The 7,258-nt window shown below is 41.9% G+C and overlaps 2 long non-coding RNA genes across 2 annotated transcripts; both read left to right on the top strand.

Moving 5' to 3' along the window:
* The first annotated feature begins 3,659 nt into the window (after window positions 1-3,659).
* LOC131677990 (uncharacterized) lies at window positions 3,660-4,768 on the top strand. The gene is made up of 3 exons (XR_009303519.1): window positions 3,660-4,033; window positions 4,123-4,376; window positions 4,438-4,768. It is a non-coding gene; the product is annotated as an uncharacterized LOC131677990 (long non-coding RNA).
* A 494-nt stretch (window positions 4,769-5,262) lies between these two features.
* On the top strand, window positions 5,263-6,888 carry LOC131677989 (uncharacterized). Its single transcript, XR_009303518.1, has 5 exons — window positions 5,263-5,352; window positions 5,417-5,612; window positions 5,673-5,817; window positions 5,874-6,149; window positions 6,211-6,888. It is a non-coding gene; the product is annotated as an uncharacterized LOC131677989 (long non-coding RNA).
* The last annotated feature ends 370 nt before the right edge of the window (window positions 6,889-7,258 follow it).

The following is a 7,258-nucleotide window of genomic DNA, read 5'->3' as shown; positions in this document are numbered from 1 at the left end:
CTTCAATAATCTGTAAAGATATTTTTGTCCTTTTGTTTATGTCCAGAGATACAACGTTTTTTGTCACGCGCCGCGCTCTTTCAACATGCCGCGCATTTCGATGATGCCCACGATAACGCACTAGCATCAGCCCACGCGCACTCGACCAACGGGCATGTTCAAACTTGCGTTCAGCACCTTGCGGTATCTATCATTTAGCACGCGGCAACTTCTGTTGTATACCAAATAGCAACTTTTATTGTTTAGAACGTCGTCAGTTCTTCTTTAGTTTAACATGTTTTAATTAAAATTGTTATCAGAAATGAGGTTTTATAGTTGTAACGAGTACGATACATATACAACATGTAGGTATGCTTTAGTGCACTTATTGCAAGCCTGAATGTTTTCCATATTCTCAACAAAATTACAAACGTCTTTGCCAATGTACTGTTCGTACCTTTCATTCCACCAAGAAGTTACTAAGTTCAAATCGCAACTACTTGTAAGTTTAATTTACCTGTTGTTTATTTTGTGCTGTTATTTTTCCCACTCTTCCAATTCTACTTCCACTCTCCTCCTTCTCTTTTCCTTCTGCTCAGGAAATGTTGAAAAGACACGACAAGGCACAAATCTCCGGCTACATACGGGGAACGTGCCAATTGAGTCAATGTATATCCTGGATTGAAAAAAATCCGAAGTCAAGCGAGTAAGCCTAAAGCTCTTTCCAACTTTGTATAAGAAACTTTAGCACTGAAACTCTGAGTTTCAGTGTCCAAACACGGTGTCGTCTATGTAAGGACGGCCGAAAACTCGAAATCGTAATTGCACTACTGCTGGGCATTTGCATATCAGATGATATGAGGTTTCGTAGTCGGATTCACAAATATCACATGAAAATGACTAAGCGCGCTGAATAGTTGCCATGTGATAATTGAGTTTGCAGTGGCCGGTTAAAGCCCTGGTCAGTATGCCGCAGTGGAGTTTCGGAAAATGTAGGAGATTTTTCGAAATCACTGGGCACGGTTGTTCTAGAACCGCCTATGTTTGGTGACACGTTTGTAGATTTCTCCAATAATTGCGATGCTATTGTATTTTTTCTCTTATCCAACTTGTCGAAATTGGCAGGGCGGGCTCAGGACCAACGAAGTCAATCACTGCACCTGCCTTGGCCCATTCGTCAGCCCATTCATTTCAAGTAATACCGGAATGTCCGGGCACCCAGACAAAGTAGATCGTTTTGACAATGCTTAGTTCTTCGATTTAGGTTCGGCAAGCGATCACTAGCTTGGACCCTCCGTGAAAAATTTAGTTGTCATCGTCTTTCAATTGTAAATTTTCGATATTTTGGATCATTTGTGGTTGTCCCGATTAAATAATAGAACCTGCAATTCCAAATCCGGTTTCATCGTAGTACGATTCGCTTCATAGCACGAAGTCAAGCGAAAGGTGCGTTCCGGTCATCAAATTGAGTTGCAGAGAGAGAAAGTGACGTGCAGCCCATTATACTTCCGGAAGCGACGTAGGACGTGTTTTTGTCAGTACATAGGATATAGAAAGGATCTTCACATACTGGGTACCGGTGAGACCGTTACATGAACCATTTCCAAGTATTTTAAATATCATTGCAATATTGCCTGTATTAAGCAATAACATTTTTCAGATTCGTATGATATGAATTTATATAATCTCCAGCTCACATTTTTTCGCCTTTTGATATGTCCGTCACCTATGAAAACTGTTTCGGTTCCGAGCGTTTACCTTAAGTAGATGATAGGACTATTATGAAATAGAAACGTTTGTAAGGATGTGGCCAGATGTGTGGAGATGAGGGGGTCTACGTCATTGTAGATCGTGGCCAAGTTTGATATGGCAATGGATATGCTCAATTCTGCAACTCCATCTACGATTTGTGCAGGTGTTCGTGCTATGCTATGCATGCGATCACTAGCTTGGACCGTGATTCGTCTGAGCTAAAAGCTTTGATTGCAGCCTGACTATCGGATCAGAAGTTTATAACTTTACCGGACCTCAGTATCTACCTAGCGAGTGAAATTGTTCCAATCTCATTTCACGACAGTAGACACCAGCACCAGCACGTCCCTCCATCGGAGAACCGTCAGTGTAACAGACCACTTGCGTTTGTTGCTATCTCTCCATATAGCCAGACAACCACTCCTCTCGAGAGGAGATGGTTTAGCTTTGGCTGGACTATCATCGCCTCTCCCCTCTGCCACCACACAAGGCATCCGTGTGACAGTATGGGGCATACAATTGTCGTGTAAATCCAATAGATGTATTTAGGTTTGTGACTCCAGGTCTTTCTAAAAGGTCGTCTGCACTGCCCGAAGGTCATGCACACTTTCTGGACTCTGAACTCAATGTGAGCAGACCAATTAAGTTTGGAATCCAATATAACTCCAACGTATATGACTTGATCTGCACACTAGCTCAGAATCAAAGAACTGCAAGGAAAGAACCCCGGTTGTTAATCGCTTCTTCGTGAAAAGAACCAATGAAGTTTTGTTTGGATTTATTGATAATTTAATTTGTCGACACCACTGTTCGACAGCTCTTAATGCTTGTTGCATTATGTCAAAGATTGTTCCGATGCAAAGTTTAGTAATTAGTATTTGGTAATCATCAGCAAACTCGTAGGTTGGAAATCCAAGCTCATTGAGTTTCTTCAACAAGCCGTCGGCAACCAGGTTCCATAGCACAGGTGACAGAACGCCACCCTGAGGACAGCCGCAAATACTCAATTTCCTTATCTCTGCCTGTCTCAGTAGCGCGAGCTTATCATTTACCAGTAAACAAGGACAACAAAAAGATAAATAAGGCATATGAATTAACGCTAACATGAAAAACCACCGGAAGGAATTCAAAGTACGGTCACTGAAGAGGAACTCCGACCGCCACTCACCCCAGTTGGTCTGGGTTCAATCCCAGCCGAGGTCGTTAAGATTTTTCTGAAGTGAAAAAAATCTGTGGTCACGCCTTCCTTCGGAAGGGAAGTAAAGCCGTTGGTTTCCGGTCCTTTAGTTAATGGATCCATATCTAGTCCAGATAGTGGGAGTCACCTCTCTTGGCGTCGGTGTTCGGGCTTGTAGCGGCAATAGGCCGACGGAAAATAACTAGAACTAGAAGAAGAAGAGGAACTCCGAGGCTAGATAGAGAACCTGCGAACGACCACCTCCGCCTCGATTCTGAAAATGGTCTGTCACACGCGGCACAAACCCTGCAACATAAACGCCCTCAGAGTAGTACTAGCATACTGCCTATCCTGGACAGTTCCAAGGAACAATCGGGTCATCAGCTCCCAAGATACTTTGAAAGCAACATCGATCTCATTTCAGTAAACGGGCTAGAAATCATCAGCCGAATAATACACGGTAATTTAAAATAAAACAACCGATGAGGCCTGCCTACAAAGTGAATGTTGTTTGTGCAGTTCGAAGATGTTTACAGTCACATTGAATTTAGTAAAAAATTTGCGAAGTGAAAGTTATATCGGTTAGGTTTGAGGTAATTTTATTCACAGTACAAACTAGGATTCAAATTGCAATCATAATTTATTATCAGACATGCACGTCTCTTACGTATGTTTGTCCGGTGCGAGGATGTGTCGTCTTGAACACGCCTATCGTATGGTAAAATGTATGTAACCTAAGAATACTACTATTATGATCTGCGTCGGAATCTATCGTCGTCGTCAGCTCATGCACAAGTAATTTTGGCAAGATGTACAACGTAAGCAACGTAATGAGTCTTAGACATACTATTTCGAGACACTTTGTTGTAAATATTGTTTTTGAAACTTATTGTTCTCGTTATATAGAAGTTTCCGAACAATCAGGATTCTAATTAAATTATTTATCTTTTTGTTTTGCTGGTCAGAATGGCGACGGCTCACTAGAACAAGTGAAACCGCAGTGCGATGAGCTCGAATTGGACAATGAAACCGAAAATTAGAATGAACAGAACAAGGATTATGCCCAAGATCAATATAATACGGTATAGAATCAACTCTATTCTCGCCCCATCAATTGGGCTACAGGTAAATGTCCGAAGTGCAACTAAAAAATAGATAGCCCGAACTGTAAGTATAGTACATTCGATAGTAATAATTAAAAAAAATTTTGTCAGATATTCGACGATGCGATCATTTTACTTGACGCAGGCGTAAGCCATGCACCGATCGGTGATATGAAACGTTTCGATTGTAAATCTTGGTCGTTTAACGTAAAATGGTATGGAATTGATTCGATCCCCTTACCATCTACTATACTAAAAGTATGTGCTTGAACCGCTACGAGTTGAATAAGACCTATTGCCGATTCGAAAGATCACGTTGAATCAGGTGCGATGCTTTGCGCAACAAAACATTACGCCAAGTTCCGGTAGGCAAAAGTCTCCATATATGATTAATTCCGGTCAATAGCTTTCTATTTTCATGTTCAGTAAAATGGATAATGCCAAAAAAACAAAGTTTATCCCTGCCGTTATTAGCGAGATTAACAGAAAATTTACCAGAAAGCAACATTCATCAAAGATCCAGTGTAAATCGGGTCGAGTGACTATTAATGCGTCGCAGTATGGATCGTATAGATTCGTCAATTAATGCGAATCCGCACCCGCAAGGCAAGTATACATTGATTGGCATCGATATTTATACGATTGGTCTCAGTTTACACACCGGTGCAGCAGTACTCGCTGTATATTATACCACTGGTGAACCTGAATTCGCTTGCGCCACCACTGTCGGTTGTTTCCGAATGCTGAAAATCCTATTATAGGGAGGTACCCGGTCAGCGTGGCAAGCAAAAAGTTAGCAAAAGTTAAGCAAAGCGAAATTGATGCTGGCAGAGTTTCTGCGAGCATTTTGCGCGATTTGTGCGAGAATTCTGGCAACGAATTCGCTCAAATGCAACAACCGTTTCTGACAGAAGCGGTTAAACCAACCGATGCTGCTCACTTTTATCCAGAATCGAGCCAGAAATGTACGGCCAAGATCTCTGCACGCTTCCTGCCACATCTTTGTCAGATGTTTTGCTCGATTCGTGCTAAATTCTGCCAGGTAGGAATTGCCAGGATCTTTGCACAGTTTATGTCCGAGTGATGCCAGGGTTTAGCTCGGTTCCTGTCAAAATTTGCCAGAAAATGCGAGACAAAACGGGTTCGCCCTAGCTCAACTAACCCGACAGGATACGCGCAGAAATCTGACAGGGCTGCCAAACCAAGACTTACAGAAATCTAGCAGAGTGGTCTCTGCCAGAAAATTTGCTCACTGGGTATCGGCTCTAAACGGAATCACGAGGAGCACAAATTCGTATCTGTTAGAAATCAACTCTATCCTCGTTTCACCACCTAAGCCAAGTTAAATGTTCGAGTTTTATAGTACGTCATACCATAATAATTAAATTCTTTTTCTCTTTGCTAGGTAATCGACGCATCAGTCATTTTACTAGACGCAGATGTAGATTGCAAATCTGTCGAATCGGTGGATGCCTTTTCTACGCGGTATGTTGGTACGGCCTGGGTGCAACATCATTGGTAGTCAGTGGGGGTTTAGTGGATACGTAAGAAAACCCCCATTTCACAATCAATTTGACTCTCGTGTCACAACTGAAACAAAGGTAAATCGAACTGCATGTATAGTACATCGATATGCAATAATTTAATTATTTTTTTAATAGTTATTCGACAATCCGGTTATTGGACTTGACACCGAATGTAAGCCATTCACTGGTCGACGACAGGAAGTCTCCATTGCATACTCGAACAAATAACGTAAAACTGTATGTAGTGAACTCGATCCCCGTACCATCAAACAGACCAAAGGTAAATGCCTGAACTGTAATACATGCGACCACAATAAATAAATTCTATTTTGTTAGGTATTTGACGATCCAGTAGTTCGTTACTGTTATCGTTGCAAAGAAGAGTGTACACATGCAACGCAGGCGAGAGTCGTATAACATTTCAAACAGCACGATGGTGGACGTTGTTGGTATTATGCAGCGGACCAAGTTCGACTTCCGTATATGTACCAGCAACCATCTTCCAGTGAAACGATAAGCACGGTCGGACGAGATCCATTGCCGGTTCGGAAGGTCACGCTTAATCTAATCCTGTGCTTTCTGCAGCAAAAATTACAGCAAAAGACAGTTCCGGTAGGTAGAAGTCTCCATATAATACTTATTCCGATTAATAGCTTTCTATTTTCGTTTTCAGTAAAATGGAGAAGAAAAAACAAATCCCTGCAGCAGAATTGACAAAGTTTACCAGAAAGCAACAATTACCACAAAATATTGATGCGTCGCAGTATCAATTGACCAGATTCGCCAATTCATACGAATCCGCTTCCGTACGGCAAATATACAATGACTTACATCGATTTTGAAGATTGGTCTCAATATGCACACCGGAGCAGCAGTATTCGTAGTGTGCCGCTGATGAACCTGAATTCGACTGCGTCACTCGGCTTCTTCCGAATGCTGATAAACCTACAATATGATATTAAACATCAAGACGGAGGTATCATCTCTAAACGAATTCTTCCACTGGATGGAAGGAAAACGCTGCGAAGACGAATGGTCATCGAGACACTAAAAAGGTATCAGTTGGACCGGTTTTCTGCAATGGTCAAATCGTTTGCCAACGGCTTCCAGCTGGCCGAAGGAAAAGTGATCCACGACTTTCAAATATTTCTCGGTCCGATGGCTGATCCAGTTGTTGCTGGACTAGAGAGCAACGCGGTCTATTTGACCCGATTGGTGCAACGACCAGTGACACAATATCCGCAACCCCAGAATATTGCTGCTGAGATCAATTTGGCCTGACAAGGATGAGCGATCAGCATACTACATAATAACGTCTCGTTTGTTCTCGGGAAGTGTATCATTATTTAAAAAAAAATAAAAACAGATTGCATTATTTATTTTATTTTTTTGATAAAAAAGAAAACATCTGAAGTATAAGAAAATAAGAAAAAGAGTACCAAAATAGAGAGCACGACGGCGTCCGATTCTCCATAGCTTGACATCGGAGCTACGTAGCTCTTATACCGCCTGACGAATTTGACAACTTCGAAGCCCAACAGTCCGATTTCGATGGTGCAAAATAGCACGATATAGTTCTTATATAAAGCGCGGTATAGCTCTTACGTCGGACCTCATCGGCCTGACCATCAGCCCGATCGTCAGGCTGACTCGGCCCGACAAATTTCACTGGGATAATATAGAATATTCTAATCAGAACAAATATACGACCGAAACAAAAC

The sequence above is a fragment of the Topomyia yanbarensis genome, chromosome 1 (genome assembly GCF_030247195.1).
Source record: "Topomyia yanbarensis strain Yona2022 chromosome 1, ASM3024719v1, whole genome shotgun sequence".
Taxonomy (NCBI): Eukaryota; Metazoa; Arthropoda; class Insecta; order Diptera; family Culicidae; genus Topomyia; species Topomyia yanbarensis.
Note: the sequence above shows the minus strand (reverse complement) of the source record. Positions and strands in the feature narration are given on the sequence as shown.